Source organism: Schistocerca piceifrons, chromosome 8 (assembly GCF_021461385.2).
Source record: "Schistocerca piceifrons isolate TAMUIC-IGC-003096 chromosome 8, iqSchPice1.1, whole genome shotgun sequence".
NCBI lineage: Eukaryota > Metazoa > Arthropoda > Insecta > Orthoptera > Acrididae > Schistocerca > Schistocerca piceifrons.
In genome coordinates, this window is record NC_060145.1 from 44,202,134 (window position 1) to 44,217,230 (window position 15,097).

Genomic DNA, 15,097 nt, shown 5'->3' on the forward strand with positions numbered 1-15,097 from the left:
CTGATTTTATGTTCATAGCGAGTGTTACTATTTTTTTATCGGTCTTAGGATATTTCAATGACATGCCCATTATGGCGCGATCATTGGTGCTGAACCAAAACATTTTTAATACAAACGTTGTCACCAGAGAAAAAACGCCTGTTCAAATAAAATAAATGTTAAAACTTCGCTAAAATGTATCGTGAAATAAACGGCCAAGGAAATAGAGCAGCACCACTCGTCATTTACTGCGGCATACTATCAAGGGATTGTCTCCCAGTGGCGTAAGAGAGCTTCCCGAGACCAGAATAACTTTACTGCTTAGCATGTGATAATCTCCGGCAAACAATCTCGCATTTCTCTGCGTCTAGAAAATATTACCCTTGCCCATTTGTTATTCTGTAATAAGCAGCAGAGGGCGTAATTGCTGGGTGGGCAACAATCCTTACTGAATGACGTCAGTGTTTCCAGGAACACCAAATTTGGAAGAGTCAAGTGCCCATTCCTGTCCGAGCTTTGCGCATGTATCCTCGTATGTTTGTTTATTTTTATTTCACTTCGTTCTTTCTTATTACAAGCTTTCAAGTCCGCATTGCAAGTGACGTCAATAAGGTAACGAATAACGTCATTACAGTCAGTTTCCTGGAACTTCGCGAGCCGGATCGAGGAAATCGTGACCGTAGTCTTTCTCTTTGGCAGCATTGCTTCTCACGAAAGGTGTTCGGCTACTACTTACAACTTATTGTGTTGTCTGACTGCCTGTATCGTCTGCCGACAAGTGCGTGAAAGACGCAGTTGCGGAAATTTCTAGTAATTTTAATTTCGCTTACTCTTTTTTGTTGGTGTTTCTTGAGGGCGCGACCGTTCTCTACCTATCGATTTCCGAATGGAAGATCAGAGGCTAGGATCCTATCAACGACTAGGTCAATAGATACAGAGCACAAAACACGACTGGACAATGCAGAGTTAGGAAATCAATCGTGTCATTCTCGAAGGAACTTAATCATCGTGTCATTTTAGAGGAAATCATAGGTAGTGATTTAAGGAAACCATAGGAGCCCTACATCTGAATGATTGAACAGGACTTTGAACTCTGATTCCCCAAATACAAGAACATTAGTTTCGGTTGCACTTTTAGTTTTTTACCTAGACGGGAAAAGTTCAGAACTAGTAAGAAACAAGTTCTTTTCTGCTCTTCTAACTCAAGAAGATACTAACGGTTAATGTTCTGTATTTACTCCTGAAGTAACTTTATTAAACTGATCCTAAAGTAGCATATGCCTTTACTGGCAGAAGCAAGAAATTTATACTTAAATTCTCATTGACTAACAGAACAGCCGGCCGTAGTGACCGAGCGGTTCTAGGCGCTTCAGTCTGGAACCGCGCGACCGCTACGGTCGCAGGTTCGAATCCCAGGTTCGAATCCTGCCTCGGGCATGGATGTGTGTGGTGTCCTTAGGTTAGTTAGGTTTATGTAGTTCTAAGTTCTAGAGGACTGATGACCTCAGAAGTTAAGTCCCATAGTGCTCAGAGCCATTTGAACCATTTTTGAACTAACAGAACATACCGTATTACAAAGGAATGCTGTGCAACACACAATTTTCAGTTTCAACACTCAATTTAGTTATTTATTTGTGCGAAAACAAGAAAGAAAGGAAAAACTATAATTCAACTTCCGTACATATATTTTACAGAATCTGTAAAAGCGTTTTTTTGTCCGCTTCTGTAGCTGAGTGGTGAGCGCGTCTGATAGCCATGTGCAGGACCCGGGTTCATTTCCCAGTACTGTCAGGGATTTTTTCCTTAGTGAGAGGACTGGAATGGGGTCAGCCTGAGGAGCTACTTCTGGAAAGCCGATTAAGTCCGAGAGAGCAGCGTGCCGACCCTGTCTTCCTCCATTACACATTCGAATGACATCATATTGCGAGGATGACACGGCGGTCGATCGGCATCGCTCGATCCCACAGGCATGATCACAGAATTAGTTAGTAAAAACTTTATATAATGTAAGAGAAGTAAACTTTGGATAGTAATGTAAGCAAGCTGATATGCATGGAAATCAATAAAAAGTGGAAAAAAATTACGTCAGAAATGTAATATTGTAATAAATGAAATAAAGTCAACAGCTCAATCAAAAAAAAAAAAAAAAAAAAATACCCAATTGATTTCATGAAATGGAAGAAGACCTAAAACATGGAGGAATCAATAAAGAAATAATAGATGAAAGAGACAAATTAAGTAACAAAATAATGAACACGAAATTTGAAGTAAAAGAAAGGAAGAGAGCGGAGAAAATATGGACAGAACAAAGGAAACACGAACACAGTCAAAGAATTATGAGGTTTCGAGAAGAGGAAAAGAAGAAGGAAACATGAAAAAAGGGGATGGTTGAATAATCATGTAACATTCAAGTTTAAAGTTCAGTCATTGCCTTAATGGCAAAAACGTATTACAATAATAATAATAAATAAAATAAAGACTTTCAGAATTAAATAAGATATTATGGTAAGAATGATTACATTAGTCATATGATCTGAGGGCGTTAGCCGTTCTTAGTTACCGTAAAACAACTCCATTTGCACTGATAATCGCAAAGGACTAATAGCTGTTAGCGATTTCCAATAGTTACATTTTAAGATATTATACAGAGATAAAAAAAAATCTGTCTGTGGGGAAGGTTATCTGAAGTTGACGTAATTGACTAAACCGGTAAGAGCTGTTCGATTTTTTATAACTACGCAAATTAAGTTGTAATGTAAGAGTGGACAATATCATATATGTTTTTAACATTTAAGTTGATCACATTACTCCACAACTGAAAGCAACATACACAGAAAGTTAGTAAGGGATGGTATTTTAAGCATTTTACTTTATGCAAGTTAGCCTTAAAATATACGACAAGAAAGAAAAATAAGTATTCAGAACTTGAAACTACAGTACTAAAAACAACAATGTTCGATTTGTAAAATTACTACTACAGAATCTGTTTTTGTGAGGAAAATATCCTGTCCGAACAAACTGTGGGTAAGATGATTCGGGAACACGTGCAGTCAGTTTTTAAGCTGTCGGTCCGACAAGTCAGCAATAAATATCTAGATTGAAATTTAATCCTTAAGGGTTTTACAGTCAGCTTCAGCACGAGACGTGCGTGCTGGGCTCGGCAGTTGTTGGTGCTGTCTTCCTGCCAAACTTACAATTCCAACATCGAAATGCTAAGTGCTAGACGAGCGGGTGCAATACTCGTTACACATTAATTAAAACAAATTAATCAAAATGTGCAAAGCGTGGGCACCTATATTACAACGGAAATATCGTCATAGTGAGACAACAAATTAGATATCCAAATAGCTAACTATATTTATTACTTAACGGTTGCCTACATCTATGTCTACATCTACATGGATATTCTGGAATACAATATTTCACAATAATTCTCTATTATTCCAATCTCGAACAGCGCGCTGAAAAAACGAACACCTATGTCTTTCCGTGCGAGCTCTGATTTCCTTTATTTTATTTTGTTGATCGTTTCTCTCTACATGGGTCGGCGACAACAAAATATTTTCACATTCGAAGGTGAAAGTTGGTGTTTGAAATTTCGTGAAAATATTCAGCAGCAACGAAAAACGCCTTTGTTTTAGTGGTGTCCATCTTAAATCCTCTATCATGGCCGTGACATTATCTCCCCTATTTCGCGATAATACAAAACGTGCTGCTCTTCTTTGAAGTTTCTCGATGCACTCCATTAATCCTACCTGGTAAGGATCCCACATCGCGCAACAGTAGTCTAATAGAGGACGAACAAGCGCAGTGTTGGCAGTCTCTTTAGTAGATCTGTTACATTTTCTAAGGGATCTGCCAATAAATCGGAGACTTTGGTTTGCCTTCCCCGCAACTTTTTCTGTGTGTTCTTTCCAATTTAAATTGTTCGTAACTGAAATTCCTAGGTATTTAGTTGAATTTACGGCATTTAGATTTGACTGATTTTTCGTGTAACCGAAGTGTAACGGATTCCTTTTAGCACTCATGAGCATGACCTCATACTTTTCAATATTTAGGGTCAATTGCCAATTTACGCACCACTGAGAAATATTTTCTAAACCGTTTTGCAATTTGTTTTGATCTTCGGCTTTTATTTACATAAGGAACAGCAGAGGGCCTATAACACTACCTCGGGGAACGTCAGAAACCACAGCTGTTTTACTCGATGATCTAGCTAGGATTAAATGTAGAATAATCGGCTGTGTAATTCCAAAGCAAGAGTGCACTGAACAATATCGATTTATTGTGATCATAGCTCTACATGTACAAAAAAAAAATAACTGTTAAGCAGTTACTATCGTGTGAACAAAATTTCTCTGATCGTCAACGGCAAACAGTGACTCAAAAGAAGCTTAATTATCTGGCTGTATCCCAAACACATTAGAGGATACCTCAGTTGTAGCTGGAGAACTGCTTGGGAAGCGCTTCAAGCTTCGTAATCTGCACAGCGGGCAACTGCAAAGTAATCGAGCGCAAGACTCACGAACTAAGGCGAGTAATCAAGCAATCCAAGTTGCGCTGCAAATCCTGCATATTTTGAGCTCCTCAGATAACGGACTGCGCTAATTTCAAAATGCGAAACTTAGTTAGAACTCAACGAACATGCGTCCTAATGTACGAGTCAGCACCGAATGAGAATGGCTGAGATGCTGGAGGAGAATAGCTGCCACCAGCGCCAATTCAGGTCCACACGTCTTCCCAACGGTACATCTACACCTACATCTACATGGGTACTTTGCAAATCACATTAAGTGCCTGGCAGAGGGTTCATCGCACCACTTTCACGATCCTCTATTATTCCAATCTCGTATAGCACGCGGAAAGAATGAACACCTATTTCCCTTATTTTATCGTGGTGATCGTTGCGCCCTATGTAGGTCGTTGTCAACAAAATATATTCGCATTCGGAGGAGAAAGTTGGTGATTGGAATATCCTGAGAAGATTCCGTCGCAACGAAAAACGCCTTTCTTTTAATGTTTTCCACCCCAAATCCTGTATCATTTCTGTGACACTCTCTCCCATATTTCGCGATAATACAAAACGTGCTGCCTTTCTTTGAACTTTTTCGATGTACTTCGTCAGTCCTACCTGGTAGGGATCCCACACCGCGCAGCAGTATTCTAAAAGAGGATGGACAAGCGTAGTGTAGCCAGTCTCCTTAGTAGGTCTGTTACTTTTTCTAAGTGTCCTGCTAATAAAACGCAGCCTTTGGTTAGCCTTCCCCACAACATTTTCTATGTGTTCTTTCCAATTTAAGTTGTTCGTAATACCTAGTTATTTAGTTGAATTTACGGCTTTTAGATTATACTGATTTATCGTGTAACCGAAGTTTAACGAGTTCCTTTTAGCACTCACGTGGATGACCTCACATTTTTCGTTATTTAGGCTCAACTGACACTTTTCGCACCATTCAGATGTTTTTCCTAAATCGTTTTGCAGTTTGTTTTGATCTTCTGATGACTTTATTAGTCGATAAACGACAGCGTCAGCTGCAAACAACCGACGACGGCTGCTCAGATTGTCTCCGAAATCGTTTATATAGATAAGGAACAGCAAAGGGCCTATAACACTACCTTGGGGAACGCCTGAAATAACTTTTGTTGTACTCGATGACTTTCCGTCAATTATTACGAACTGTGACCTCTCTGACAGGAAATCGAAAGTCGAGTCACACAACTGAGACGATATTCCATAAGCACGCAATTTTACTACAAGCCGCTTGTGTGGTACAGTGTCAAAAGCCTTCTGGAAATCCAGGAATACGGAATAGATCTGAAATCCCTTGTCAGTAGCAGTCCCGAAACGGAAACCGCGACTCCATCTCTCTGCCTCGCGAAAAATTCAAGCCAGAGGGGAGGATCTCCAGGAATTTTAACAGTGAGCAGTGAGAATTCCACTTTCTTTTCCAGAATACACGGAAACAGTGCACCAATTTCCCTTTCCTGGCTCTCTGTATGCATTTTTGTAAGCAGAAGGCTGGTATTGACTCCCAGCCAGGTTCCACTGATTGGTCGAGTTCTTTGGGCCACGGTGTCGGACAAGATCCACATGACTGCGTAACCAGATGTTGGAGAGAAGGGAAGGAGATTTCCCACGGTAGGCTAGCGGCGCCATATCGTCCTCTTCCGCGTTCTGTGTACCGAAAGATCAACTCGTCGCACGTGGCATTCCTCTGGGGGCCTGGGGGCTATTCGGTGACTCTTTTCAAAGAAGAAAAACGCATTCGTAGGCGAAATGGGCGGCCGGGAACTTACTAGACACGTTTCTGCGAAAAGCAGCATCCGTGAGTCCAGCTCCCTTCCAACGGAGCCTCTGCTTCTGTGGTGACGAGGGAACCTCTACGCGGTCGCTCATCCCGCTCGTTTTCCACCAAGTCAAACTGAAACCTTCCTCTATAGCTAGCCAGCCTCGTGCTTTCTTCAAACACAGCCAAAAATGCACAGATAAAAAGATAAAGTCACACAAATCTGAGGGCTGTAAATTCAAATACTTAGGGATTACAATTAAAAATAAACTAAGTTCGAACGATCACGTAGATAATATTGTGGGTAGAGCAAACCAAAGACTGCGATTCATTGGCAGAACACTTAGAAGGTGCAACAGGTCTACCAAAGAGACTGCTTACACTACGCTTGTCCACCCTATTCTGGAGTACTGCTGTGCGGTGTGGGATCCGCATATTGTGGGACTGACGGAGGACATCTAAAAAGTACAATGAAGGGCAGCTCGTTTTGTATTATCGCGAAATAGAGGAGATGGTGTCACAGACATGATACGTGAATTGGAATGGCAATCATTAAAACAAAGGCGTTTTTCGTTGCGACGGGTTCTTCTCATGAATTTTCAATCACCAGTTTTGTCCTAAGATTGCGAAAACATTCTGTTGGCACCCACCTACATAGGGAGAAATTATCATCACGATAAATAAGGGAAATCAGGGCTCGCACCGAGCGAGGTGGCGCAGTGGTTAGACACTGGACTCGCATTCGGGAGGACTACGGTTCAATCCCGCAACCCGGCCATCCTGATTTAGGTTTTCCGTGATTTCCCTAAATCGCTCCAGGCAAATGCCGGGATGGTTCCTTTCAAAGGGCACGGCCGACTTCCTTCCCCGTCCTTCCCTAATCCGATGAGACCGATGACCTCGCTGTCTGGTCTCCTTCCCCAAACCAACCAACCAACCAATCAGGGCTCGCACAGAAAAATTTAAGTGCTCGTTTTTCCCGCGTGCCGTTAGAGAGTGTAACGGTAGAGAGACAGCATGAAGGTGGTTCATTGAACCCTCTGCCAGGCACTTAATTGTGAGTAGCAGAGTAATCACGTAGATGTAGATGTAGATGTAAACATCGCATAGCGATGTGTGACTGCAATATCACAAGATTTTGCCGAATATAGCACAGTCTAGATCACGTATTTTGTTGGTACGACCCATTGCGACCGAAACAGACTGCCTTTAGATGTGCGTATTTTAGATCTGAAACCAGCCCTTTTCAACCGGAGCCGGTCACACCAGCAAAACACGCGACCTAGATCGTTTTTTGGTTGAGGAAATCGTCACACGTGATCACGGTTCTTTCTGAAGCCTCAGTGCCGCCTCTCCGTAAAGATCCAGACGTGGGACTGGGTAAATTTGGAGAAAATGTGACGTCGTGCCTGAAATATCAACAAAATAAAATCAGACAAGGATCTCGAGGGAAACCGAATCTAGGGGGAAAAAATGGTTCCTCATAAACTGACTACTCAAGAAACAAACCTTAGAAGGGAGCTCACGAAGTTCGGATCACGGATTTACTTCAAAATTCACCTCCTTCGGTAGATCATTAAAACAACATAATGTGCAAGGTGTAAGTTGCAGTACTCTGGCAATTCAGAGAAAATCGCAAGAGTAGGTTTGCGCGTCTATTATGTAACTGATGTATCTGTACGAAAATGCTGACCGCAAGGACTAATTGTGGTCAAGTGGTAAGCGCTCGCGCTTAGCGGAAGGATCGTGAACAAGGCGACGGTTCGAATCCCGCCAACATTTATTTTTTAAATCTATATTTTTCACATGAATGGTCACATTTATTTAATTTCTATGACATCTGAGAGGTAGTATAATGAAAAGAACCCACGTGCATTTTCATGAAGCTGTAATAAATTTCGTGTGTTATATGACTGTTAAGTATTTTTAGCTAAATTTTGAAGGACGAGAGACAGACTTGGAAAGACCAAGTCAGACCTCGATAAGTAATGACGCGAATGACGTTATTGACAAGCAGTAATGTAGTAAGTCACAATATGAGAGACCACAAGAGTAATGTACAATTACTCGTCGGATGTGCTCTCGACATCACACGTTTCAGGATGGTATTTGTCATACAGACGCGGAAAACATAAATTGAAACGGCATCTACTACAGCGCAAGAATGCAGCTTTCTCGCATTTACAGGGAATGTTTACAGTTTCTGAGGGAAAACACACCTCACTGTCACTTTGAAAAATTTCTCTTTCTTCCAATAGTTTGGATGCAAACCATGCGCAACGCAACATTTTGGCAAATATAGCTGCTGACGCTTGAAGATGTATGGTGGAATTGAATTAATAATAGTAAGTAGTCAAATAAATTGAAATTCACTAACACTTCATGCAAATAGACGTGATTTTTAATTATATTACCTTTCAAATGAGATATAAGTTAAATAATTCACTACTGGCCATTAAAATTGCTACACCACAAAGATGACGTGCTACAGACGCGAAATTTAACCGACAGGAAGAAGATGCTGTGATATGCAAATGATTAGCTTTTCAGAGCATTCACACAAGGTTGGCGCCGGTGGCGACGCCTACAACGTGCTGACATGAGCAAAGTATCCATACGATTTCTCATACACAAACAGCAGTTACCCGGCGTTTCCTGGTGAAACGTTGTTCTGATGCCTCGTGTAAGGAGGAGAAATGCGTACCATCACGTTTCCCACTTTGATAAAGGTCCAATTGTAGTCTATCACGATTGCGGTTTATGGTATCGCGACACTGCTGCTCGCGTTGGTCGAGATCCAATGACTGTTAGCAGAATATGGAATCGGTGGGTTCAGGAGGGTAATACGGATCGCCGTGCTTGATCCCAACGGCCTCGTATCACTAGCAGTCGAGATGAAAGGCATCTTATCCTCATGGCTGCTCAGTCCGGAACCGCGCGACTGCTACAGTCGCAGGTTCGAATCCTGCCTCGGGCATGGATGTGTGTGATGTCCTTAGGTTAGTTAGGTTTAGGTAGTTCTAAGTTCTAGGGGACTGATGACCACAGATGTTAAGTCCCATAGTGCTCAGAGCCATTTGAACCATTTTGAACTGCATGGCTGTAACGGAACGTGCAGCCACGTCTCTACCCCTGAGTGAACAGATGGGGACGTTTTGAAGACAACAACCGTCTGCACGAACAGTTCGACGACGTTTGCAGCAGCTCGGACTATCAGCTCGTAGACAATAGCTGCGGTTACCCTTGACGCTGCATCACAGACAGGAGCGCCTGCGATGGTGTACTCAACGACGTACCTGGGTGCAGAAATGGCTTAACGTCATTTTTTCGGTTGAATCCAGGTTCTCTTTGCAGCATCATGATGGTCGGATCCTTATTTGGCGACATCGCGGTGAACGCACATTGGAAGCGTGTATTCGTCATCGCCATACTGGCGTATCACCCGGCGTGATGGTATGGGGTGCCATTGGTTACTCGTCTCGGTCACCTCTTGTTCGCATTGACGGCACTTTTTACAGTGGACGTTACATGTCAGATGCGTTACGACCCGTGGCTCTACCCTTCATTCGATCCCTGCGAAACCGTACATTTCAGCAGGATAATGCACGACTGCGTGTTGCAGGTCCTGTACAGGCCTTTCTGGATCCAGAAAATGTTCGACTGCTGCCCTGGCCAGCACATTCTCCAGATCTCTCACCAATTGAAAACGTCTGGTCAATGGTGACCGAGCAACTGGCTCGTCACAATACTCTTGATGAACTGTGGTGTCGTGTTGAAGCTGCATGGGCAGCTGTACCTGTACACACCATCCGAGCTCTGACTCAATGCCCAGGCGTATCAAGGCCGTTATTACGGCCAGAGGTGGTTGTTCTGGGTACTAATTTCTCCAAATTGCGTGAAAATGTAATCACATGTCAGTTCTAGTATAATATATTTGTCCAATGAATACCCGTTTATCATCTGCATTTCTTCTTGGTGTGGCAATTTTAATGGCCAGTAGTGTATGATCATCGATGAAAAAATAGATTAATAATTAAATCTGAGCGGGTGTCAAAACGTCGCCTCACGTAGCTCGAAAGCTAATCACTTGACCACCATCAACTCTAACATCCGACACCTACGCACAGATACACAAGTACGTAACATATGCGTAAAGCTTCTCTTGAAATTTTCTCGGAATTGGCAGACTAGTGCACCTTACTACTTGCAGTTGTTTTAATGGCCTACTAAAGGTGTGTAAAGTTTGATCCCCGCGTCGTGGCCTCCCGTCGTTTGTGGAACTGGAAACAGGAGCAAATGAATGCACAATGATTCAATACCCTTACGTCTAATATGAACACAAGATTTCCCAAATTAACAGCAGGTTATAAATTTCCCGGTAGAGAATTTTTGGAAGTAAGAACAGACTAGTCCATAGAGTGCAAGGAGGAAGAGGAACATAGAGGTTAGTCTGAACAAGATGAATGTGAGCTGTTGTGCGCTCCATATAGATAAAGAAGTTTGAAGCAGGCAAGAAGCAGACTGGGACAAATGAACGGCCGGCAGATTTCCGTGCGCCGCGGTCGTCCTTCTTGCACGAAGCTGGACAGGACAGGTCGGCGCACCGTCGACGTCGTCGTTTGCGTAGCTCGCTGTTCCTCAGGATTGACGGCGCTTTTATGCTGGGGCCTCGCTACTTGCACGTTACCAACACGGCCCGGCGATGACGAAACAAGGCCACTGACTAGCTGACCACAGGGCAGTCGGATTTTTTTTTTAAATATAGCTACGGTACGTGAGTACTGAACTCAAATATCGACTAGTTCCATGTAGCTGTCGAAAACTCTCGAGGAAATCGACTTTGAAGTTTTCAGAGCGTCTTTAATACCCTAAAGCAATGTCATATTTTCGATGGGCTGCGTGACTCTGTGGTATAATGTTCATGTCGCATCCGCGAGGCATAGGCTCGATTCCTGGCTGAAGCATATTTTTAACAAAGATGAATGTGTCACGAGCATTTCTATGAAGTGTAAAATGCGTAAGGATAATAATTTAATTTGTAATTTTTTAAAGTGAAACTTACTTTGTTATTAATCTTTATAGAAGATCGTTAATTAAGAATTTATATTTGCAACAAAAACTCGATTTTTGCGTGGGATATGCAATTAGAAATAAGAAGATGCACATTAAAAAACGACACATATGTGTTAATTAGCAAAAATTTGATGAATTTTATATTTAAATGATGTATGTACTCGAAGTGAACGGAAAAAAAGAAAAGATGATGACCGAAACGAGACTCGAATCAGGGATTAACAGTCTCGAGCGCTGCTCATTTTTTCCGTCTTTATGTATTTTACGCTTCACGGAAATGCTGGTGCACCCTGCAGCTTTTTGTAAAAATTTGTATCGCTGGAGATTTGAAACCAGGAAGCTCACAAGACAGACAGACATTCTGCCACAGAGCCAAACTATCTGTCGAAATTTATTAATCTTACTTTAGCTTATTAAAGTCTCTCACAAAACCTCAAATTAGATTTTCTCGAGAGTTTTTGAAAGTTGCGTCGAACTGCTCTCGGACATTGATATTTGATTTCTGTATTTCACATACCATGTATATAAATTTTAAAATAATAATACCCTATTGACGTGTGGTCTCCTCGTGAGTGTCATCGGCGCATATAAATGTAGTGTCGTTGTGAGTCTTACTGGCGTACTTAAACTTTAGTATCGCTGTAGGATATGAAGCCAGTTTGCGTTGAAGCAGTGACCATCGCCATACGTCCTGAAACTTGAGTTGTGGTTGCGTTAAGGTCACTCCAGCCGTGCTGTTGTTTAGAGAACTGCTCCTCGTTTCTGCGGTTTTTCAGACTCCTACATCTACATCCATACTCTGCAAACCAGTGTGAAGTGAATGGCAAAGGGTACTTCCCGTTGTACCACATATAATACAGTACCTGATAAAGAAAGACATTATCGAATGTCAATATAACTTTGTACACTTACACGCCATCGGCGGGTACGTAAATGATTATAGTTGGCATCACCTATGACTGGTACAAGAGACATCAGAGTGCATTAGTTTTGTTCGTGTTTAATGTTGTTACCACGCCTTGCAGCGTATATAAGGGGCGCGACCAGCGTCTGATGTTAAAGGATCGCTGTCAAGGCCACGGAGATTCCACGTACTCGTGTGAGACAGCGTTGTCAGCACCTGACATACTCTGACGCTGGTCTCCATTTGGTCGGCTAGTCGAATGGCCCAGTATTCAGGTTAGTGGAGCGTCAAAGATATGATATGAGCCCGATGCTGGACTGCCGGGGAACTTGAGGGCAGGAAAATTCGTCGTGAGGATTCTGGTCGATCGGGTCTGACATCTACATGGGAAGATCGCCGTATTGTACACCGAACACATCGTACCGCCCTCACATTTGCGCCTTGCATCCGAGAACAAGTATTGGGCTCCCTGTAACCTTTACTGTTATCCCACACCAATGGTCAGAGGCTATCAAAAGCCGGACAAGAGAATTACCGTCTCAAGCATAGGGTACCACTGACCTCACAACACAAACGGCTGCATTTGGAGTGGTACCGTGACTTACAAGCATGGACTGCTCATCAAAGCGTCGCACTGTGTTCAGTGATGAGTCGTGGATCTGTACTACTCTGGAAGACAAACATCGGCGAATCGGCCTAGGGAGAGGTCCCATTCTTCAGATGTTTTGGAGAGGCACATCAGTGTTACTTCCGGTGTCATGGTGTGGAGAGCCATCGCGTATAACTTTAGGTCATGGCTGGTAGTAATTCAGGCAACTATGGCGGCGCAACGGGTACGTCGCGGTTATCCTGCGTCCTCCCGTGTTACCCTTCACGTGACAATATTGTGATTCCGTTTTTCAACAGGAAAATGTTCGCCTACATAAGGCACGGGTCTGTATTAACACCGCGTACGTGATGTTGAAATACTCCTATGGCCAGCAACATCCCCCGATGTCTCCATTCCAGTGCTAGTATACAAGCTGTCAAGGATCTGTTACAACAGTTGTTGGACTAGGTTGCCTCAGGAGAGGGTTCAATGGATTTATGACACCCTTTCTAACCGAATCAGAGCATGCATGCAGAATAGTAGTGGTGCAATATCATATTGATAAGTAGAGTCATACTGCGAAGTTCTTTGCATGTTTGACTCGATTTCGCGATCACTGAAATAATGTAACATAAACTTTCGATACGAGAAGTTTCCTTTCCTCTTCCTCGCAGTGGTGCTTCAATTTTATTGTCAAGCAGTGCAGTATCTTCCCGTTATATTCGCCTATAGATTGCAGGATAAATGACTCTTTAAATGACAGTTTACAAGCTGTAAGTAGAATGAGATTTTCACTCTGCAGCGGAGTGTGTGCTGATATGAAACTTCCTGGCAGATTAAAACTTTGTGCCGGACCGAGACACGAACCCGGGACCTTTGCCTTTCCCGGGCAAGTGCTCTACCGACTGTGCTACCCAAGCACGACTCCGGCCCCGTACTCACAGCTTTACTTCTGCCAGTCCCGAGTTCGAGTCTCGGTCCGGCACACAGTTTTAATCAGCCAGGAAGTTTCAAGCTGTAAGTAGTTTAATCTTGTGTTTGTAATCTCTACAGGAACGATACTTAGCGGGTGGTAGTATACAGGGTGTTTTCGTAAGAGCGCGCAAAAACGTAACAGGACGTAGAGAATGCTCCACTGAACAATTAGAAGTGGGGACGCTGGGGCCCAGCTTAAGGAGGTATTGAAGTAAACTTGTCTACCGCTTTGTCTAGCATTACTGTTTTCCAACTTCTTTACAACTGATATGAGTACAAGTTTACTCGTAGTGTGCTGTAAATTCTTTATTTCTCCCAAGCAAACAAGGAACTAGCAGAATTGTAGCTACTTGTGATGTGATTCGGAATACTTCAGGGGTATTTGTCAAGGTATTCAAAAATGATTCAAATGGCTCTGAGCACTATGGGACTTAACATCTGAGGTCATCAGTCCCCTAGACTTAGAACTACTTAAACCTAACTAACCTAAGGACATCACACACATCCATGCCCCAGGCAGGATTCGAGCCTGCGACCGCAGCGGTCGCGCGGTTCCAGACTGAAGCGCCTAGAGCCGCTCGGCCCAACGGCCGGCTGTCAAGGTGTGTCAGAACCTTATTCGTCGATGTCATGCTTGCATTGAGGTTGATGGCCGTCAGTTTCAGCGCATTTTGTAAGATACAGTACAAATGGTACGTTCATCGTGTTAATGATGGTGTTTGCAGTTAACTATAACTAATGTAAATAAAAAAGTATGCAGTAATGTGATTTTATTCCTATTACCTCCTTAAGCTGGCTTCTCTGACCCCAGGTTCCCTACCTCACATTGTTCAGTGGAGCATCCTCATGTCCTGTTAAATTTTTGAACGCTCTTACGGAAACACGCTGTATGTCTTCAAAAAATGGTTCAAATGGCTCTGAGCACTATGGGACTTAACTTCTCAGGTCATCATCCCCTAGAACTTAGAACTACTTAAACCTAACTAACCTAAGGACATCTCACACATCCATGCTCGAGGCAGGATTCGAACCTGCGACCGTAGCGGTCGCGCGGTTCCAGACTGTAGCGCCTAGAACCCTCGGCCACTCCGGCCGGCGCTGTATGTCTTGGTCCCTCTCTTAATACTGGTTTTTGTATGGTATCCCAGTTTCATTTATAGGCTGACAGAACGTTCAGTACGTGGCGAAGATATCTGACGGCAGCACATGGACTCACTGTATTTACTTACTTACTTACCATGTAGGGCCTTGGCCTCTCTGATGTTCACTGCCCAATCCTGACGATTTTCT